Source organism: Lynx canadensis, chromosome A3 (genome assembly GCF_007474595.2).
Source record: "Lynx canadensis isolate LIC74 chromosome A3, mLynCan4.pri.v2, whole genome shotgun sequence".
In the NCBI taxonomy this organism is placed as follows: Eukaryota; Metazoa; Chordata; class Mammalia; order Carnivora; family Felidae; genus Lynx; species Lynx canadensis.
Window position 1 is genome coordinate 114,233,928 of NC_044305.1, and position 24,057 is coordinate 114,257,984.

Here is a 24,057-nt window from a genome sequence, read left to right on the forward strand (position 1 = left end):
TATAAGTGAAATCATATGGTATTTGTCTTTCTCTGACTTATTTCACTTAGCATTATACTCTCTAGATCTATCCATGTTGCATCCATTCAAATGGCAAGAATGAATTTCATTTTTTTTATCACTGTAATATTCCAGTATGTGTGTGTATGTTACCACATCTTCTTTATCCATTCATCTCTCAATGGATGTTTGGATTGCTTCCACAATTTGGCTATTTATGCTGCAGGAAACGGGTATGTATATCTTTTCAAATTAGTGTTTTCCTATTCTTTGGGTAAGTACTCAGTTGTGGAATTACTGGATTATATGTTAATTCTACTTTTAATTTTTTGAGGAAACTCCATACTATTTTCAACAATGGCTGCACCAGTTTGCATTCCTCCCATGGGAAACTTTTATTGCTAATGTTAGTGGTAGAAGTAGATATAAATTATGATAAAGGTGATAACATCAAGGGTGCCTGGGTGGCTCAGTCAGTTAAGCATCCGTTTCTTCATTTTTGGCTTAGGTCATGATCTTGTGGTTTGTGAGTGTGAGCCTTGTGCCAGTCTCTGCACTGACAGTGTGGAGCCTGCTTGAGATTCTCTCTCTCTCCCCTCCCCCTCCCCCTCCCCCTCCCCCTCTCCCTCTCCCTCTCCCTCTCCCTCTCCCTCTCCCCCTCCTGCTGACCCTACCCCACTCATGCTTGCTCTCTCTCTCTCAAAATAAATAAATTAAAAAAAATTTTTTAAAGATGATAACATCACACGATGTCAATTTCAATAGAATCTACTCAATGAGTCCATACTATAAACATGGGTTATAGACCAGTGTGAATTTTAAATATAAAATTTTAATAATAATACAATACCATAATAATATGTAAACCATTACAGTATGCAAATATTACCTATTAAATGATGAATTAATACTTGTTCGGATTGAACATTGAGTTAATTCTGTCTTAGCATACTTCTAGAAGACCACGTGTTACTTAATCAATTTAAATAGGAAATCGGGCACCTGGCTGGCTCAGTTGGTGGAGTGTGTGACTCTTGATCTCGGGGGTGGGAGTTTGACCCCACATTCATTGTACAAATTACTTAAAAATAAAATCTTAAAAAAATTTAAATAAGAAATCATAAATTATTTTACTTCAGAGATTGCCATGTAGTACCCAGCACAAACGGCTTAAACACTGAGTGGAAGACAGCCTAGAGTAGTGGTTGGGAGAACACAGCTGTTAGATTTAAGCTAAGGTAAAACCCATCTTTGCACTTAGTAGCTGTGTGATCACAGACAAGTCTTAAATGTCCTCATCTATAAACTGGTTTAATAATAGCACCCACCATATAGAATAGTCAGACTTAATAAGTTAGTTAATTAACATGTAAGGTGCTTAAAATGATCCTGACACATAGTAAGAACTAAAGTGGTGTTGTACTACTTTTATTAACATAAAAAATATTTGTTGAAGTTAATTAATCTTTTGCAGATAGGATTGGTTGATTTAAAAATAGGTCAGGTGTGTACTAATATGAAAGCTGTGCTGTTATGATGAGCTCAAGGTTTAGGGAATTGTTTCTCCATGTCTGACTTGCAGGCATATTTACTCACTAATACCCATTTCTCCATCTCTTCTTTTCTCTCCTAAGTGACAGATATTAAAACTGTCTTCCCATGAGGCAGAAACTTGGAGGTTTCCCTCTTTTACTTAGTGATCATTTTATATTTGTCTTTATACTTGTCTCCCTTCTTTTCTAAAAGGAAGATCTAGAAAGGAAACCTAGCCTGGTTAGTTTAGCAGTGTTTTTTCAAATGTTTTAAAAATGTGGGTTGTAAATCAATTTAGTGGGTTTCAGTCAATTAAAAAAAATTTTTTTAATGAAAGTGCATCACAGGGAGTAAGATAAGTATTGTTTTATGAAATATCACACACATATATGTGTATACATAAATATATTCCTACATGTGTGACACACATGAAAGATAGTATGTGTAATGATTAAGGGCATAGACTCTGGAGCCATGTTGTGTGTATTAAAATCCTGGCTTGGCTCTTTGTCTTGTACAAGTTTCTATGTGCCTCAGTTTACTCATCTGTAAAATTAAGGTAATAAAAGTACCTACCTCACAGAATTGTGAGAATTAAGTGAGTTAACATATGTAAAGAGCTTAGAATTTATAAATCCCTTTCTCTCTGTTTACCTATCCATCTATTGACACACACAGATATACACACAGATCTACATATCTACACACATAACACACATATGCACATAGTAAGAGCTGTGTAAAAGGTTATCAATAATGTGTGTGTGTGCTTGTCCTGATGTAAAATATGTTTCTTACTGTGAGTTGTGACCAAAAAAGTTTTAAAGTTACTTGTTCATCAGGTGGAAGGGTATTGTGAGTGGATTTGGAGTGAGGAGACTCTGGTCCAAGTCAATTCTCTGTCAATCCTCATGTTACCTGGAATGTATCATTTGACTTCTTTGTCATTGTCTTTCTCTTAAAGATGAATGGACTCTCAATTATCTTAAATGGGCCAACAAACACTATAACTCTATGCTTTTATTCTTTCTGCCTCTTCCCTTTCTTCCATCTTACTTCTGAGCAAAATGAGAAGTTCTTTATGGATTGTAGCATTATGAGTTTTGACCTTGGCCAGGATGATTGAATGAGGATTAGGTACCTTAGGAAAAAGACATGCAATAGGGACTCTTGACACAAGATAGTGACCAACTCACCAACTCTTTCCTTTGAGGGGAAGTTGAATGTGGGAAGACAGGCAACATTAGGGATGTCTAGAGAGACATCACAATGGGGGAGGATCAGAGTGGTGTTGTAGTGCCCTACAAATTGTGGTAGGAGGAAAAATGACCTATAGAATCAATACTGGTGGTGGAATTCTGTGGAGGGGAGAGAACCATCTCAAACTGCCTCTGACCAGCTTGTATGGTTGTGGAAAATCTGCCCCTAAGGACCTTCCCTAGGTGGGTTATAAGTGAAATAGAGAGTTACTTGGGGTTGGGGTGAGCCAGGAGAGGAGATGAGACAAAGGGGCCTAGGAATATGAGAAAGAAGAGTTTAAGTATAAGAGACAACCAGTGTAACTTTCCTGGAAGCAGGGATAGTTAAGAGCATTTTAAATTAATGGGGATTTCTAATTCTCAATTTTTTGTTGACTGTGTCACACAGGGTTCAACTCCTCTCTATTGTACCATTCATACCCTCATCATTGAGTCAGTAGTGTTCCAGAAAGAAAGGGGATTAAGGAGGGCCCATCAGCTTGATATAAGGAAGAAAGTGAAATTCAGAATAGGTATCAAGAATTTAGTGGAAGCAGGAACTCAGTTGAAATGTAGCCCCCACACCTGGGTGGCACAGTCGGTTGAGCTTCTGACTTCGGCTCAGGTCATGATCTCGTGATCTGTGGGTTCAAGCCCCACATCGGGCCCTGTACTGACAGCTCAGAGCTTGGAGCCTGCTTCAGATTCTGTGTCTCCTTCTCTCTCTGCCACTCCCTGACTTGTTCTCTCTCTCTCCCTTCCCCTCCCTCTATATCTCAAAAATAAACATTAAAAAAAAAAAAAAAAGGAAAGAAATGTGTAGCCCCCACCAGGCACCCAGACATATTAGAAAGGATACCAGTTTTCCCAATATATGTGGAATGAAGGTTTGAGCCAATTGCTTAAATATTGGAAGACAGGATGAGTTGAGCAAGTGCAAGAGTTGGAGGCTTTCAAGCAGCTGATACATGATATAATACCGTAATTCTCTGTCATTTAGAGTGTTGTTTTCCAAAGAGTATCTCTGAGCACTAGCTTTGTTTCTCCTCACCAATAAGAGTTTCATGAGGAAATAAATTTGGGAAGTGATGGGCACTTCCCACTCCACTCACCTTAAAGATCTGCAGTTTACATCAGCATGTTATAACTCTGGGAAGTTGAGCAGTGAAGGTTCAAGATTATGTAGTTGCCTTCCTTGGAGCCCAAAAGCACCAAAGGAACACAGTCTAGTTTCCAATTACTTGCTAGATTTTTCTATCTTGATTTCAAAAAAGACATTGCCACAGAATGTCCAGAAATTTCTGTATGAAGTGAATTTACCCTATTGTCACCATTTTGGTTAGTAAGATTACCACCACATGTCATCTCAGAACTCTCAAATATCTTTTATTTTTGACCATTAGCTCTTCTTCACACCTGCCATACACATACAATAGAATTAATTCATTATCAGATCTTGCTGATGCTTGTAAAACACATATATCCCTTGTTACATGCCAGACTTTTTATAATTTTTTTTAACGTTTATTTATTTTTGAGACAGAGAGAGACAGAGCACGAATGGGGGAGGGTCAGAGAGAGGGAGACACAGAATCTGAAACAGGCTTCAGGCTCTGAGCTGCCAGCACAGAGCCCGACGCGGGGCTTGAACTCACGGACCGCGAGATCATGACCTGAGCTGAACTCGGCCGCTTAACCGACTGAGCCACCCAAGCGCCCCAGACTTTTTATAATTTTAATGTATATTGGTTATTTAAGATACATTGAATCTTAGTAACAGGAAATTGTATTTCCATATACCAAGCAATAAACAATTGGAGTTTGAAATTAAAGTACCATTTATAATAGCATAAAAAATTATCAATCATTTAGGGGTAAATCTGACCAAATATGTGAAAGACCTGTACACTGGAAATTACTAAATATTGCTGACAGAAGTAAAGAAAATTTCAAGAAGTGGAGAGCTATACCTTGTAAATGGCCTGGAAGGCTCAATATTGTTAAGGTATCAGTACTCTACAAACTGATTTATACATTCAATGCAATACCAATAAAAATCTCAGCAGACTGTTCTTGTTCGAAATTGGTAAGCTGATTGTAACATTCATATGGGAATGCCAAGGACTTAAAATAATTAAAGCAACCTTAAAATAGTAAGAAGAAAGTTGGAGGGGTACACTACTTGATTTTAAACATTATTATTGATTCTGGGAAGATGGCGGTGTAGGAGGACGCTGGGCTCACCGCGCGTCCTGCTGATCACTTAGATTCCACCTACACCTGCCTAAATAACCCAGAAAACTGCCAGAGGATTAATAGAACGGAGTCACCAGACCCAAGTGCAGACGAGAGGCCCAGGGAAGAGGGTAGGAAGGGCGGCGAGGCGGTGTGCGCTCCACGGACTGGCGGGAGGGAGCCGGGGCGGAGGGGCGGCTCGTCAGCCAAGCAGAGCCCCCGAGTCCGACTTGCAAAAGCGGAGGGGCCTGACGGACTGTGTTCCGACAGCAAGCGCGACTTAGCGTCTGGGAGGTCATAAGTTAACAGCTCTGCTCGGAAAGCGGGAAGGCTGGAGGACAAAGGGAGGGTGAGCTGCGGAGCCCCCGGACGACAGAGCTCAGTTTGGCGGGGAACAAAGGCGCTCGCCAGCGCCATCTCCCCCGCCCATCCCCCAGCCAAAATCCCAAAGGGAACCGTTTCCGGCCAGGGAAATTGCTCGCTCCGCGCAAACACCCAACTCTGTGCTTCTGCGGAGCCAAACCTCCGGCAGCGGATCTGACTCCCTCCGGCTGCCACAGGGCCCCTCCTGAAGTGGATCACCTAAGGAGAAGCGAGCTAAGCCTGCCCCCCCCCGCCGCCGTGCACCTTGCCTTCCCACCCCAGCTAATACGCCAGATCCCCAGCATCACAAGCCTGGCAGTGTGCAAGTAGCCCAGACGGGCCACGCCACCCCACAGTGAATCCCGCCCCTAGGAGAGGGGAAGAGAAGGCACACACCAGTCTGACTGTGGCCCCAGCGGTGGGCTGGGGGCAGACATCAGGTCGGACTGCGGCCCCGCCCACCAACTCCAGTTATACACCACAGCACAGGGGAAGTGCCCTGCAGGCCCTCACCACTCCAGGGACTATCCAAAATGACCAAGCGGAAGAATTCCCCTCAGAAGAATCTCCAGGAAATAACAACAGCTAATGAGCTGATCAAAAAGGATTTAAATAATATAACAGAAAGTGAATTTAGAATAATAGTCATAAAATTAATCGCTGGGCTGGAAAACAGCATACAGGACAGCAGAGAATCTCTTGCTACAGAGATCAAGGGACTAAGGAACAGTCACGAGGAGCTGAAAAACGCTTTAAATGAAATGCAAAACAAAATGCAAACCACCACGGTTCGGATGGAAGAGGCAGAGGAGAGAATAGGTGAACTAGAAGATAAAGTTATGGAAAAAGAGGAAGCTGAGAAAAAGAGAGATAAAAAAATCCAGGAGTATGAGGGGAAAATTAGAGAACTAAGTGATACACTTAAAAGAAATAATATACGCATAATTGGTATCCCAGAGGAGGAAGAGAGAGGGAAAGGTGCTGAAGGGGTACTTGAAGAAATAATAGCTGAGAACTTCCCTGAACTGGGGAAGGAAAAAGGCATTGAAATCCAAGAGGCACAGAGAACTCCCTTCAGATGTAACTTCAATCGATCTTCTGCACGACATATCATAGTGAAACTGGCAAAATACAAGGATAAAGAGAAAATTCTGAAAGCAGCAAGGGGTAAACGTGCCCTCACATATAAAGGGAGACCTATAAGACTCGTGACTGATCTCTCTTTTGAAACTTGGCAGGCCAGAAAGAATTGGCACGAGATTTTCAGGGTGCTAGACAGCAAAAATATGCAGCCGAGAATCCTTTATCCAGCAAGTCTGTCATTTAGAATAGAAGGAGAGATAAAGGTCTTCCCAAACAAACAAAAACTGAAGGAATTTGTCACCACTAAACCAGCCCTACAAGAGATCCTAAGGAGGACCCTGTGAGACAAAGTACCAGAGACATCACTACAAGCATAAAACATACAGACATCACAATGACTCTAAACCCATATCTTTCTATAATAACACTGAATGTAAATGGATTAAATGCGCCAACCAAAAGACATAGGGTATCAGAATGGATAAAAAAACAAGACCCATCTATTTGCTGTCTACAAGAGACTCATTTTAGACCTGAGGACACCTTTAGATTCAGAGTGAGGGGATGGAGAACTATTTATCATGCTACTGGAAGCCAAAAGAAAGCTGGAGTAGCCATACTTATACCAGACAAACTAGACTTTAAATTAAAGGCTGTAACAAGAGATGAAGAAGGACATTTTATAATAGTTACAGGGTCTATCCATCAGGAAGAGCTAACAATTATAAATGTCTATGCGCCGAATACCGGAGCCTCCAAATATATAAAACAATTACTCATAAACATAAGCAACCTTATTGATAAGAATGTGGTAATTGCTGCGGACTTTAACACCCCACTTACAGAAATGGATAGATCATCTAGACACACGGTCAATAAAGAAACAAGGGCCCTGAATGAGACACTGGATCAGATGGACTTGACAGATATATTTAGAACTCTGCATCCCAAAGCAACAGAATATACTTTCTTCTCGAGTGCACATGGAACATTCTCCAAGATAGATCATATACTGGGTCACAAAACAGCCCTTCATAAGTTTACAAGAATTGAAATTATACCATGCATACTTTCAGACCACAATGCTATGAAGCTTGAAATCAACCACAGGAAAAAGTCTGGAAAACCTCCAAAAGCATGGAGGTTAAAGAACACCCTACTAACGAATGAGTGGGTCAACCAGGCAATTAGAGAAGAAATCAAAAAATATATGGAAACAAACGAAAATGAAAATACAACAATCCAAACGCTTTGGGACACAGCGAAGGCAGTCCTGAGAGGAAAATACATTGCAATCCAGGCCTATCTCAAGAAACAAGAAAAATCCCCAAATACAAAATCTAACAGTACACCTAAAGGAAATAGAAGCAGAACAGCAAAGGCAGCCTAAACCCAGCAGAAGAAGAGAAATAATAAAGATCAGAGCAGAAATAAACAATATAGAATCTAAAAAAACTGTAGAGCAGATCAACGAAACCAAGAGTTGGTTTTTTGAAAAAATAAACAAAATTGACAAACCGCTAGCCAGGCTTCTCAAAAAGAAAAGGGAGATGACCCAAATAGATAAAATCATGAATGAAAAAGGAATTATTACAACCAATCCCTCAGAGATACAAACAATTATCAGGGAATACTATGAAAAATTATATGCCAACAAATTGGACAACCTGGAAGAAATGGACACATTCCTGAACACCCACACTCTTCCAAAACTCAATCAGGAGGAAATAGAAAGCTTGAACAGACCCATAACCAGCGAAGAAATTGAATCGGTTATCAAAAATCTCCCAACAAAGAAGAGTCCAGGACCAGATGGCTTCCCAGGGGAGTTCTACCAGACGTTTAAAGCAGAGATAATACCTATCCTTCTCAAGCTATTCCAAGAAATAGAAAGGGAAGGAAAACTTCCAGACTCCTTCTATGAAGCCAGTATTACTTTGATTCCTAAACCAGACAGAGAGCCAGTAAAAAAAGAGAACTACAGGCCAATATCCCTGATGAATATGCATGCAAAAATTCTCAATAAGATACTAGCAAATCGAATTCAACAGCATATAAAAAGAATTATTCACCATGATCAAGTGGGATTCATTCCTGGGATGCAGGGCTGGTTCAACATTCGCAAATCAATCAACGTGATACATCACATTAACAAAAAAAAAAAGAGAAGAACCATATGATCCTGTCAATCGATGCAGAAAAGGCCTTTGACAAAATCCAGCACCCTTTCTTAATAAAAACCCTTGAGAAAGTCGGGATAGAAGGAACATACTTAAAGGTCATAAAAGCCATTTATGAAAAGCCCACAGCTAACATCATCCTCAACGGGGAAAAACTGAGAGCTTTTTCCCTGAGATCAGGAACACGACAGGGATGTCCACTCTCACCGCTGTTGTTTAACATAGTGCTAGAAGTTCTGGCATCAGCAATCAGACAACAAAAGGAAATCAAAGGCATCAAAATTGGCAAAGATGAAGTCAAGCTTTCGCTTTTTGCAGATGACATGATATTATACATGGAAAATCCGATAGACTCCACCAAAAGTCTGCTAGAACTGATACATGAATTCAGCAAAGTTGCAGGATACAAAATCAATGTCCAGAAATCAGTTGCATTCTTATACACTAACAATGAAGCAACAGAAAGACAAATAAAGAAACTGATCCCATTCACAATTGCACCAAGAAGCATAAAATACCTAGGAATAAATCTAACCAAAGATGTAAAGGATCTGTATGCTGAAAACTATAGAAAGCTTATGAAGGTAATTGAAGAAGATTTAAAGAAATGGAAAGACATTCCCTGCTCATGGATTGGAAAAATAAATATTGTCAAAATGTCAATACTACCCAAAGCTATCTACACATTCAATGCAATCCCAATCAAAATTGCACCAGCATTCTTCTCGAAACTAGAACAAGCAATCCTAAAATTCATATGGAACCACAAAAGGCCCCGAATAGCCAAAGGAATTTTGAAGAAGAAGACCAAAGCAGGAGGCATCACAATCCCAGACTTTAGCCTCTACTACAAAGCTGTCATCATCAAGACAGCATGGTATTGGCACAAAAACAGACACACAGACCAATGGAATAGAATAGAAACCCCAGAACTAGACCCACAAACGTATGGCCAACTCATCTTTGACAAAGCAGGAAAGAACATCCAATGGAAAAAAGACAGCCTCTTTAACAAATGGTGCTGGGAGAACTGGACAGCAACATGCAGAAGGTTGAAACTAGACCACTTTCTCACACCATTTACAAAAATAAACTCAAAATGGATAAAGGACCTAAATGTGAGACAGGAAACCATCAAAACATTAGAGGAGAAAGCAGGAAAAGACCTCTCTGACCTCAGCCGTAGCAATCTCTTACTCGACACATCCCCAAAGGCAAGGGAATTAAAAGCAAAAGTGAATTACTGGGACCTTATGAAGATAAAAAGCTTCTGCACAGCAAAGGAAACAACCAACAAAACTAAAAGGCAACCAACGGAATGGGAAAAGATATTTGCAAATGACATATCGGACAAAGGGCTAGTATCTAAAATCTATAAAGAGCTCACCAAACTCCACACCCGAAAAACAAATAACCCAGTGAAGAAATGGGCAGAAAACATGAATAGACACTTCTCTAAAGAAGACATCCAGATGGCCAACAGGCACATGAAAAGATGTTCAGCGTCGCTCCTTATCAGGGAAATACAAATCAAAACCACACTCAGGTATCACCTCACGCCAGTCAGAGTGGCCAAAATGAACAAATCAGGAGACTATAGATGCTGGAGAGGATGTGGAGAAACGGGAACCCTCTTGCACTGTTGGTGGGAATGCAAATTGGTGCAGCCGCTCTGGAAAGCAGTGTGGAGGTTCCTCAGAAAATTAAAAATAGACCTACCCTATGACCCAGCAATAGCACTGCTAGGAATTTACCCAAGGGATACAGGAGTACTGATGCATAGGGGCACTTGTACCCCAATGTTCATAGCAGCACTCTCAACAATAGCCAAATTATGGAAAGAGCCTAAATGTCCATCAACTGATGAATGGATAAAGAAATTGTGGTTTATATACACAATGGAATACTACGTGGCAATGAGAAAAAATGAAATATGGCCTTTTGTAGCAACGTGGATGGAACTGGAGAGTGTGATGCTAAGTGAAATAAGCCATACAGAGAAAGACAGATACCATATGGTTTCACTCTTATGTGGATCCTGAGAAACTTAACAGGAACCCATGGGGGAGGGGAAGAAAAAAAAAAAAAAAGGACGTTAGAGTGGCAGAGAGCCAAAGCATAAGAGACTGTTAAAAACTGAGAACAAACTGAGGGTTGATGGGGGGTGGGAGGGAGGGGAGGGTGGGTGATGGGTATTGAGGAGGGCACCTTTTGGGATGAGCACTGGGTGTTGTATGGAAACCAATTTGTCAATAAATTTCATATATATAAAAAAAAAATAAAATTCTAAAAAAAAAAAAAAAGAAAAAAAAAGTAAACATTATTATTAAGCTGTTGTCACCAACACAATGTGGTATTGGCATGGAAATGGACAGTTACATCAAAGGAACAAAATAGAGAGTTCTGAAATAGACCCATACATTACAAACAATTGATTTTTTTTTTTTTTTATATCAGAGCAAAGGCAATGCGATGGGTAAAGGATAGCCTTTTCAACCAAATAGTGTGGGCATAATTGGATGTCTATTATTTTATTTTTTTAAAGATTTTATTTTTAACTAACTTCTACACCCAATATGGGGCTTGAACCCACAACCCTGAGACAAAGAGTGACGTGCTCCACAAACTGAGCCAGCCAGGCACCCATGGATATTTATATTAAACAAACAAACAAACAAACAAACAAACAAGAAACTTGGATCCATACTGTGCACCATTTATAAAAATGAATTCAAAATGGATCAGATGCCTAAATGTAAAACCTAACACTATAAAAATTCTAGAAGAAAACATGGTAGAAAATCTTTGTGAACTTGAATCAGACAATACTTCTTAGAAAAAAATACCAAAATCACTGAATAAGAGGATAAATTGGTACATTAGACTTCTTCAAAATCTAAAATTTCTGTTCTTCAGATGACACAGTTAGGAGAGAATGAAAAGACAAGCCACAGACTGGGAGGAAATCTTTGGGAAGCATATATTTACTAACGGACTTGATTCCAGAATATATAAAGAACACTCAAAAGTCAATAATAAGAAAACCCAATAAAAATGGACAAAAGATTTGAATAGACTTCACCAAAGAAGATCTATAGATGGCAAGAAATTACATGAAAATATGGCTAATAGAAAACTTACCTGGCAGGGGAGACACCATGATCACAAAGGTAGTTCTCTCAGGGCGAGGCTCATCCCTTGCATTCCAGATGTGCTGACCCCTGCGATTTCCCCAAATGACTTACTGGAGAAATGCAAATTAGAAACTATGAGATATCACTACATAGCTGTCAGAATGACTAAAATTAAAAAGATTGACCCCACCAAGTGTTGGAGAGGATGTGGAGAAACTAGAACTCTCACATACTACTGGTAGGAATGTAAAATGTATGAACACTTTGGAAAACAGTTGGGCAGTTACTTAAAAATGTTAAAAATATGGCTGAGCCTGCTGGTCTTTGGCAAGCTGCTGATGCTGGTCTCTGTTGTGCAGGATGGCGTTTGTTAAAGTTATCAAGAATAAGTCTTACTTCAAGAGATACCAAGTGAAATTTAGAAGAAGACAAGAAGTTAAAACTGATTACTATGCCTGGAAATGCTTGGTAATTCAGGATAAAAATAAGTACAACACACCTAAATACAGGATATTTCGTGTAAGCAACAGAGACATAATTTGTCAGATTGTTTATGCCCGTATGGAAGGAGACATGATAGTTTGTGCAGCTTATGCTCATGAACTCCCAAAGTATGGTGTGAAGGTTGGCCTGACAAGTTATGCTGCAGCATATTGTACTGGCCTGCTGCTGGCCTGCAGGCTTCTCCATAGGTTTGGTGTGGATAAGATCTGTGAAGGCCAAGTAGAAGTGACTAGAGATGACTGCAGTGTGGAAAGTATTGATGATCAACCTGGTGCCTTCACCTGCTATTTGGATGCAGGGCTTGCCAGAAATACTACTGGAGATATAAAATTTTGGGGGTCCTCAAGGGAGCTGTGGATGGAGGCTTGTCTATTCCTCACAGTACCAAATGATTTCCTGGTTATGATTCAGAAAGCAAGGAATTCAATGCAGAAGGACATCGGAAGCGCATCATGGGTCAAAACGTTACAGATTATATGCAGTACCTAAGGGAAGAAGATGAGATGCTTACAAGAATCAGATGCTTATAAGAAAGCTCCTGCTGCTATATGAGAGAATCCAGTCTATGAGAAGGAGCCTAAGAAAGAAGTTAAAAAGAAGAGGTGGAATTGTCCCCAAATGTCTCTTGCCCAGAAGAAAGATCAGGTAGCTCAGAAGAAGGCAAACTTCCTTAGAGCTCAGGAGTGGGCTGCTGAGAGCTAATAAACCAAACCACAATTTTCTATGAAGATTTTTTGGATAAAGACAATAATAAGCTTATTCACCAACCCACAACAACAACAACAACAACAACAACAACAGCGAAGTTAAGTATACATCTACTACATGACCCAACCATTCCACTCCAAGATTTTTATTTACCCAAGAGAAAAGGATGAGCAACTGAGTGGCTCAGTTGGTTGAGCATCTGACTCTTAATTTCAGCTCAGGTCATGATCTCAGGGTTCATGAGACTTGGATTCTCTCTTTCTCTCTCTCAAATAAATAAACTTAGAAAAAATTAAAAAAAAAAAAGGAATTATGTCCTTGTAAAGATTTGCACAGAAATGTTTATAACAGCTTTGTAGCCCCTAAGTGATAAGCAACCCAAATTTCCATCAATGGGTAAATGGATAAACACATGGTAGCATATTTATACAATGCCATTGTAGCAACAATAAAAAGGAATGAATTGTGGATATAGTCAACAATAACAGCAGATCAGTTTGTTTGGGGAGGTGTGTAGGGTGGAGGAGCACAGAAAAGTGGGAAAGGAAGGGATTCCAAAGGGACCTGAAGAAATTTGGGGCCATAATCCATTGTTTACTATCTTGATTGCAGTGATGGTTTCACAACTATAACCATATGTCAAAATTCAACAAATTACACACTTAAAATATGTGCAGCTTATTTTATCTCAGTTATATCTCAAAACTGTTTTTTAAAAAGATGTTTCTAACATGCATTTATTTGAGGTTGTGTGTGGGTAATTCAGGTAGGCATGTCCAGCTTAGGGTTGGAAAAAGGGATGTGTAACTCTGGGGGAAGGTGGGGGAAAAGATTTTAGGAATAAATTGTCCCTCCCTCCCTTATCCTCTTTCTTCTCTCCCTCCTTTATCTGTCCTCCATAAAGATCTAAGATGGTTAAATATTATTTATGTGGAGTTGATAGTTGAAGATATGGGAAAGGCTGGTTGCATAAAGGAATGGGTTATTGAGGAAAGAAACGTGAGAAACACTGAGGCATGTTTGAAAGGGACACTGAAGAATAAAAGAAACTAGTATGATCAGAAGAGTGGTGGGCATGTAGGAAAATAATTAGTAAAAGGGAATGGATGAACTACTTCCTTTTTGCTTAGTACTGTCTATTTCTGTGAATGTTGGTCTGTCTTTTTAGGGCTCAGGAACATCTCCAATGGGATAAAGAACAAACCAAACAATCACAGGGCTATGCTGGTTAATACCCTATTGTTTCTAATGGAGTAGTATGTTGTTTAAAAAAAAAAAACCACAAGGCTCCTGGGTTGCTCAGTCAATTAGCTGGCCAATTTCCATTTAGGTCATGATCTCCTGGTTCATGAGTTCGAGCCCCACATCCGTCTCTGTGCTGACAGCTCAGAGCCTGGAGCAGGCTTCGGATTCTGTGTCTCAGTCTCTCTCTGCCCCACCTCTGCTTGCACTCTGTCTCTCAAAAATGAAGAAACATTAAAAAAATATTTTTAAAAACCCCACAAAACGAAACCTCAATAAAACCAGTATTCTTAGGAGATGGGAGTCATTTCACATATAATCCTTTAGCTAGCTCAACAAATATTTGCATGGCCCCAACATCTTCTGGTTTTGTTTTATTTTATTTTATTTTATTTTATTTTATTTTATTTTATTTTATTTTATTTTATTTTATTTTTATTTATTTTATTTTATTTTATTTTATTTTATTTTATTTTATTTTATTATTTTATTTTATTTTATTTTATTTTTATTTATTTTATTTTATTATTTTATTTTATTTTATTTTATTTTATTTTATTTTATTTGAGTAAGAACTCTATACCCAGGGTGCCTGGGTGGCTCAGTCAGTTAAGCATCAGACTCTTTGGCTGAGGTCATGATCTTGCAGTTTGTGAGTTTGAGCCCCGCCCTGAACTCTGTGCTGACAGTGGGTAGCCTGCTTGGGATTCTCTCTCTCTCCGTTCCTCCCCTGCTTGTGCTCGCATGCTCTCTCTCTCTCTCTCTCAAAACAAATAAACATTAAAAAAAAAATCTCTGTACCCAACATGGGGCTCACACTTATGACCCTGAGATCTAGAGTTACATGCTGTACTGAGGCAGTCAGGTGCCCCATGCATTTTGTTTTTAAAAGACCACATGAAAATGCTGAGTGCCTTCAAAGAGGTATAGTAATTTATGCCCTCCTGTTTGGCATAAAGTGGGTGAAACATTTTTAATGTCATAGAACAAAGAAAAAAAAGTAAATTATATAAAAACATATATGAGGTCTTTAAATGGGTGTCCTGGCTGCAGTCCTTTTGAGATGCTTTTCAGCCTTTTGTGCTGCTCCTGCCTGAGAAGTCCTGATAATAATTTCTATAAAGACTGCTCCATATTATATGACGTATTCGTATTATATGAATGCGCCAACAAGAAATTAATCCGTTATTTCAGGGAAATAACAGCCACTGTGGAAAAGAACCCATCAGGGTTAGGATTTCTACTTTCTTATATTCTTTAGATTTCCTACAATAATAAATGATTATGAAATCTAAAGATTTGCCAGGGATGATTTAATATTCATTTCAACTGAAGAACTGAAGTATCTTTTTCAAAGCCTTTAGAAAGAAGTGGATTGGATTTCTTACCTGTGGCTTAAGTTAACAGTGTTCAGGGGAAAAGAAGAACCAAAGAGAAATTAACCAAATGACCAAACAAACAAACAAACCCAAATTCACAAAAATAAAGACATTCTATATACCAGATAACAACATGCATTGCTGACCGGTTTGTTAGATGTCAGACAGATCTCTCTTCTGACTGTTGAGCTGTGTGACCTTGGACAGATTGCCAGTCTCTCTGAGCTTCTGCTCTTCCTTAAAAGGGGCCATAATACCTACCTCACCAACAGAGACGTGGTGGGGCGTGAGACAGGGGATTTATGAGAGAGTGCCTGGCCCAGATTGTCTTAAAATGATCATTTAGTTCCTTCCCCTTTTTCTCAGGGATTAACTGAAGCTGACAGTTTGGGGTGCAGGCAGATAGTTTGCTGCAGTGTGTAAACCAATTCCAGTCTCCCCTTCTTTGGTGTTTCTGTACCTTCTTGGAGTGTGAATGAGGAGGGTCCTCTTCTTTTGATGTACAGGCTTGGGTTAGGTTAGCTAGGAAAGTGACATGTCTGGCTTTTTTCCTGCTGGCTTATATCTTTGGCCATGTTTCCACCAGGCTGTGGCCTCAGTGCTCTGGTCAATCCAGAGTCATCAAAGCTGAGAGAAAAGGAGGTGAGGTGGCAAACTGTGTGGGGAGCTCAGAGCTGGTATTCCCAAATTCTTCTGATCTGCCCCACAGAGAGCACAGCCTTGGTTCAGGCAGGCTTCCTCTCCACAACAGCCAGGTTTCTTCTTTACCCTTCCAGAGTCCTACACTCTCTCAGGGGGAGGGGTGATGAATGTTTTTGGCACTGAAGGAAAGAAATCCTATTCCAAAGAGGAATACTTCTGTTCTACTCCCTAGTTTTATTTTGTCTTTAAACTTCAGGTTCTCTTTTCCAGGAGAGATTTAAATTGGATTACAGTAATAATTCCTATTTGTTACATGCCACATGCTTTATATCCATTAACTCACGTAATTCTTACAACAATCCTGCAAGATACATGTGGTTGGTTCCATTTTATGGATGAGAATATTGAGGCTCAAACAGATATGAGGACTTGTGCAAAGCAACATAGCTGGTGACTGTAATATTAATCCCCGGACATGTTTTATTTTGGAGCTGTGAAGCAGTTTGTCTCTCAGTCCTATTTACCTGTGTTTTCACCCCACTCACTGTACCACCACCCTGGCCTGGGGCAAGTTACTAGCTTAAAGGATTTATTTGCCATGTAAATCCTGAGATGTGATCTCTTTCTCTGTCTCATCCCTAGGATATCATTAGAGTTTGCCAGCTGGGAAAAGATATGAACGACCCCATAGCATCAGTGACTACAGTGTGTTCTCATAAAACTGGTGCTCTAAAAACGGCTACATTTTACTGAGAGAATTAACCACAAATTGAGGCTAGTTTTTACAATGCCACAAGTGGGGCTGTATTAATTATCTATAAAGATGATTCTGAAGTGGTTCTCTGCTCTCAAATTCCAAAGGAAGCAAGTAAGGTACAGTATGCAATGTTCTCTGAGGCGGATGATCCAGTCTTCTCAAGTTTTAGAAGGTCTCACTGGGGACAGTCAGGATCCTGAACTGTATTATGATTTTACTCTTTAAAAGGCTCTGTGAAGCCCTCAGAGCAGAACAAGCTGGTGTATCTCAGAGCACCAGAGCTAGATCCAAAGTGCATCGGCATTTTTTTCCTAGCAAAACAAAACCAAACATGAACAGTATTTCCTCTAAAACTGAAAAACAAAGTCAACAAGGAGAAACAGGATAAAAAGAAGGACAGTTTTGGATTTTTGAAAGAATTTGATTCAGTACCTGGTGTGAATTGAATTTATTTAACTGTCATTCACATTTAAAGGCCTAGGCCCAGGTCTGGAAGAGTTATGGTAGCATTCCATGAAAGACTTTCCTTTGTTACCCACATTTAGTTTATGTGATTGGTGCACTAGGATTATTTTTCCAGTCTGAATGGACATAGAAGATGTATGGACCTGCAGTGTGTACAGAGCTGTTAGCATCACTCAGAAATAAGCTCCAGTCCCATTGCAACCCATATACATCTTGCATAACAAAGAATTTGGGGCTTAAGGTGGCATTTCAACCTCAAACAGTGTTCAATATGACCAACTTTTATTGCAGTTGAATTTATTTGTCGTTCTAGGTGTTCAAAGCATCTTATTTATTCTGAGGTACAGAATCAGTTTTTAGGGTGGTAATTAACTCTTTAATAGATGACAAAATTGATGTCTGATATTACAACATGAACCCCTACATCCAGCTATAGCTGACTTGACTCTATTGCAAGGAGCTCAGGCTTTGGAGTAGGTTCTGCTATTTATACACTTTGGCTTTGGGAGAATCACTAGTGAGTCTTAAAATTGAATGTGCCTATAAATCACCTGAGGTTTCTGTTCAAAGGCAGATTCTGCTTCTGTAGGTCTAGTGTGAAGCCTGAAGTTCTGCATTTCTAACGAGCTCCCAGATGGTGAAGATGTTGACAGTCACACTTTGAATGTCGAAAACTATTTGAACCTTAGTTTTCTCACCTGGAAAAAAAGGGGGGGGGGATGAAAATAACTGCTTGAGAAAATTGTTAGGAACATTAAATGAGTCAGTGAGGTGAAGCATCTGACACGTAGGAAGATTACCACAAATATAAATGTCCCACTCCTACTTTTCCCGTTTGTTCCTACCTAGCTCAGCAGGCAGGAACTCTGTTTGTTCAACTCTGTTTCCTCAGCTGCAGTTTTTAGTGGGTTTACTTTCATATTTATGTCATAGAATTAAGTTCATCGCAGAAAGACATGTGTAAATAATTAAGAACCCACCCCGTCCTCTTTCCCCAAATTATGTGCCATTCAACATTACATGGAAAATCTTATGCCCAATGCGAATGCTCAAAATTGAATTGCAAAGCAACTTGTTCAAAATAGCTGTAAAACTTTGCTTAACCATTAGCAAAACATGATTATTTGGGATCACAAAACAATACTCCATTATATTTTTGGAAGACACACTTCTAAAACAATGTTTGAAAATAGTTGGAAATGAAAGAATGGGCAAAAATATACCAGGAAACTCAAATATAAGCAAAGAGGGTTCTAATCTTAATATCGAGTGAGCTAGAATTCAACTCATACAGTTCCATAAAGTACAAGAGGAGGGAATACTTCTCAACTCATCATCTGAGGCCAGTTTTACCCTGATACCAAAACCAAACACATCAGGAGAATAAAAACTATAGGCTGATCTCTTACGAATGTAGCTGCAAAAATCATTTTCAACAAAATACTAGCAAATTTAATCAACCTATCAAAGAGTTTTACATACCAGATATCATTATCCCATGAACGCAAGGGTGGTTTAACATTTCAAAATTAATTTGTGTGATATGCCATATTTTATTTTTAAAAAAATTTTTTTTTTCAACGTTTATTTATTTTTGGGACAGAGAGAGACAGAGCATGAACGGGGGAGGGGCAGAGAGAGAGGCAGACACAGAATCGGAAACAGGCTCCAGGCTCCGAGCCATCAGCCCAGAGCCTGACGCGGGGCTCGAACTCCCGGACCGCGAGATCGTGACCTGGCTGAAGTCGGACGCTTAACCGACTGCGCCACCCAGGCGCCCCTACCATATTTTAAAATTACATGATCGTTTCAATAGGTGGAGAAAAGCATTTGATCAAGTCAGGTTCTGCTCAGGATAAAAATACTTAAACTATAAATACGAGGGTAGTCTCTCAAGCTGATAAAGAGCATCTATGGGAACTTACAGCTAATATACTTAATGGTGAAGGTTGAGTGTTTTCCCTCATAAGATAAGGGACAAGACAAAGATGTCATTCTCACCACCTCAGTTCAGTAGTCTACTTGAGATTCTTGCTAGGGGCAATGTCTTCGTCCATTCAGGCTACAATTATAGAATACCATAGACGGGTGGCTTGTAAACAACAAATTTATTTCCTGCTGGTAAGGAGGCTAAATGCAAGATCAAGATGCCAGCAGTCTGGTGTCTGGGAAGGGGTCGCTTCCTGGTAGACAGTTTGTTTTCCCTGTGTTCTCACATGGCAGAAGGGTCAAGGACCTATCCTAGGCCTCTTTTATAGAGGCACTAATCTAACTCCTCCATCCTCATGACCTATTTACCTCCCAAAGTTTCCACCTACTACCATGACCTTGGATGTTAGGACTTCAACATATGAATTTTTGAGTGATGCAAATATTCACCCTATAGCAAGCAATTAGGCAAGAAAAAGAAATAAAAGACATCCAGACTAGAAAGGAAGAAGTAAAACTATATTTGCAAATGTCATGATCTTGTGTATAGAAAAACTGAAAGAACCCCCTGAAGACCTATTAGAGATAATAAACAACTTCAGCAAGGTTGTAGGATATAAGAGCAATATTAAAAAATCAATTGCATTTCAATACATTAGCAAAAAACAATCTGAAAATGAAATTCAAAAATCATTTCTTTTATAATAGCATGAAAAAGAATAAAATAAGAATAATTTAAATAGAAGTGGGTAAGACTTGTATACTGAAAACCACAGAACGTTGAAAGAAATGAAAGATCTAAATAAGCAGAGAGACATCCTATGTTCATAGACTGGAAGACAATACAGCAAGTTAAGATGGTGGTACTCCCTAACTTTGATCTGCCAATTCAATGCAGTCTCTGGCAAAATCCCAGAAATTGGTAAGCTGATCCTAAAATTCATGTGGAAATGCAAAGGATCTAGAACAGCCAACACATTCTTGAGAAGAACAACACAATTATAGGACTCACTTGCAGTTTCAAAGCTATGTACTTTGCAGTTTGTACTGTGAGGTTACAAAGTGATGACAGTATGGTACTTCCATAAAGATCAAAGGAATGAGGGGCGCCTGGGTGGCGCAGTCGGTTAAGCGTCCGACTTCAGCCAGGTCACGATCTCGCGCTCCGTGAGTTCGAGCCCCGCGTCGGGCTCTGGGCTGATGGCTCGGAGCCTGGAGCCTGTTTCCGATTCTGTGTCTCCCTCTCTCTCTGCCCCTCCCCCGTTCATGCTCTGTCTCTCTCTGTCCCAAAAATAAATAAACGTTGAAAAAAAAATTTAAAAAAAAAAAAGATCAAAGGAATGAAATTTAGAGTCCAGAAGTAAACCCTAACTTTTATAGTCCGTTGGCTTTTGAATAAAGGGCGAAGATGATTTGATGGAGGAAAATAATAGTTTTTCAACAAATGGTATTGCATACATTAGATATCCACATGCAAAAGTATGATTTTGGAATATTATTGGAATAGTGGAAATTTTATTGCTATAATAAACTAAGCTCAAATATCAGCATCATGCATTTTAGTCTTTCTGCAAAGGAGATAAAACTATCATATATAGGGATGATAGTGATGTTATACTTTGAAATTGTGAGAGAATCAATTGAAAAGCTTTGTCAAGCAATAAGGGAATTCAAAGATAGTTACATACAAAATCACTATAGGGAAATCAGTGGCAATCTCTCTATCTGTACCATTATCTGTATATATCAACCTGTTAGAAGATAAGATCTCACTTGGAATAGCAGTCAAAAAGATGAAATACCTATGGATTCAGCAAGACACAGATGAAGAAAACTTTAGAAGTCAATGAAAAATACGAAAGAAGATTTGAACAAATGCAAACTTTTTGCATGGTCTTAGAAAACACTTCCATAAAGTTGACAGTTTTCCCCAGGGTAAATTGTACATTTAACATGATCCCAATAATTCCCATGATTCCTGAAGTGGTGAAGTGTATTCAAAAGTTCATATGGCAAATGAGACAAATGAGAACAGCCAGGAAATTCTGACAGAGAAGAGCAATGAGGAAGGGTTATGTCTATCAGATATTAAAGCATAAAGCAACAACAATTTTAAAGGTATAATAATGGCGTTTGAAATAAGCAGATGGACCAACAATAAAAAAGCATAAATAAACCCATAAACATACAGGAATTTAGTAGATGATAAGATGATATCAATGGGGGGGGGGAAAGATACTATTCAGATAGTGTTGGGACAACTAAAACCATCTAGAAGAATGCAAAGTTGGATTAATATTATTATACTTAATAGTATAGGAGGGTAAGTTCCAAGTGAATCAAAGATATAAATGTTAAAAATAAAGCCAAATAAACACAAATAAAACATGAGGAAATTACAACTTTGGAGTGGAGAATGCCTTTTTGATTATGACTAGAAACCTAGTGCATGGCTCCCTTTGGGTGCTTGGGAGCCTCCTGGCATGTCACTGGGCATGTCTCTGGGTAGGGAGTAGGTCTGGTCTGAACTGCAGCTGAGAGGCTCTGGGACTGGGTCACAGGGCTGCTTTGGGGGCCACAGCTGTGACTGAGGTCTACGGCTGGGTACCTAGGCTGGCAGGACTGCTCCTGGATTGTAGTTGAGTAGGACAGGAATTCGATCATAGGGCTGCTTCAATATCTACAGACAGAGCCAAGGTTGGCAGACTGACTTCCTGGGGCACATGTCCTTACATGTAAATCTTTCTCAGAGTTTCTTTCATAGCCTAGTAGCTCTTTTCATTCTAAATGCTCTGTATGGGCAAAGCTACTGTGGCTGGAGCAGATTTAGTGAAAGGGAGTGGAAGTAGATGAAGGTAAGGAGGTGAGAGAGGACCGATGACAAGAATAGTATGTCAGCAGATTCTGAAGTGCTGACCAAGATGGAAACATAGGAAGCCCCTGAGCTTTTTTCTTCCACACGCACAACAAATGTACAGATACAATTGCACGTGGTGCAATTCCCTGTGACAGAGATCTGGAAACTAGCTGAACAGCTCGTACACATCTAACAAACGAGAAAATACCCACATCTAAATGAATAGGAAAGGCCAAGACACTGTCTTGCTATAAGCCCCACCCCAACACAGTGCCACACAATTGGGATGGAAGCCCACATCTAGCATCCCAACTTTTAATACTCCCACTGAAGGAACAGACTCCTGAAACACCCATCTTGGAAAGCAACAAGGGTTGTGTCCGTAAGACTCCAAAACTACAGCAAGTAAAGAAGCAATTCTTCATGAGCACACAGCGCTTGCTGTGACTATCCCCTTAGGGCTCAGTGCAGAGGGAGCTGGCACAATTGCCTCTCCTCTACTTTCCCTGAAACAGGTTTGTCTGCATAATTTAAAAGCTGACCCCAAAGGGCCAGGTTTCTAACTTAGCAGGCACTAGGGACTTGGGAAGCCAGAGCTCCTCTCTCACCTTCTCCCTCTAGCTCATTCCAAGTCACTAGTCACCAGTATCTTTTTGGAAGAAGCTTATACACACATCTGCACCCCAGATATTGTGGCTGTCACCACAAAAAGATTGAAAAAGAATCCCTACCCTCCATCTCCATCTATAATTCTTTTTATCTCCATCTATAATTTTTTTCAGTAACACTGAAACTGTATACTTGGTGGGGTTTTGGGGATGATGGTGGGGGGGGGGCGGGTCTGAAGCCGATGGCCAAGAAAGAATTGTTGAGACATCTTTGGTGCCTAAAGGCAATTCTATAAACCACAGGGACAGGACCCGTGGGCAGAAAGAGCTGCTCCGGGACCCTGAGGAGAGACTGATTATATACTTGGGAGTTGGGGGAGGTAAAGTCAAGAGGAAGTTTCCCAAGAGATTTTCATATGCTAAAGACTCACAGGGTACTGGAGGCCTAGCTGTTGTCAAACTAAGGTTGTTTTTTACCTCTAGGAAAGCATTGGCATTAAGACAGTGGGGTGGGGGGCAGCGGGGAGTTACTCTGCCTGCCTTAAGTATTTGTCAGTGGGCTGCAGGTTATAAGGAAATTTAATTTGATCTTCCATTTCCTTCTGCTTTTGTTTCCCATATCATACCCATTAAACAGTTAATTCCCCATCTTTTCTCTTCCCAGCCCCTGGCAACCACCATTCTACTTTCTGTCTCTGTGATTTTGACTACTCTAAGTTCCTCATGTAAGTAGAATCATACAGTATTTATCTTTTTGTGACTGGCTTATTTTACCTAAAATAATGTCCTCAAGGCTCATCCATATAGTAGCATATACCAGAATTTCCTTCTTCTTCTTCTTCTTTTTTTTAATGTTTATTTATTTTTGACACACAGAGAGACAGAACACAAGTGGGGGAGGGGCAGAGGGAGAGGGAGACACAGAATCTGAAGCAGTCTCCAGGCTCTGAGCTGTCAGCACAGAGCCCGACGTGGGGCTTGAACTCATGGACCGCGAGATCATGACCTGAACCGAAGTCGGACACTCAAACGACTGAGCCACCCAGGCACCCCACAGAATTTCCTTCTTTTTAAAGGCTGAATTATATTCCCTTTTATGTATATATCACATTTTGCTTACCTATTCATCTGTCATCAGACAGTTGGGTTGCTTCCACATTTTAGCTATTATGGATAATGCTACTCTGAACATGGCTATAC

At 39.8% G+C, this 24,057-nt stretch overlaps 2 pseudogenes; both read left to right on the forward strand.

Annotated features, from left to right (window-relative positions):
- Window positions 1–11,765: 11,765 nt before the first annotated feature.
- On the forward strand, window positions 11,766–11,920 carry LOC115511386 (annotated as a pseudogene).
- Window positions 11,921–12,126: 206 nt separating this feature from the next.
- On the forward strand, window positions 12,127–13,196 carry LOC115510960 (annotated as a pseudogene).
- Window positions 13,197–24,057: the final 10,861 nt, after the last annotated feature.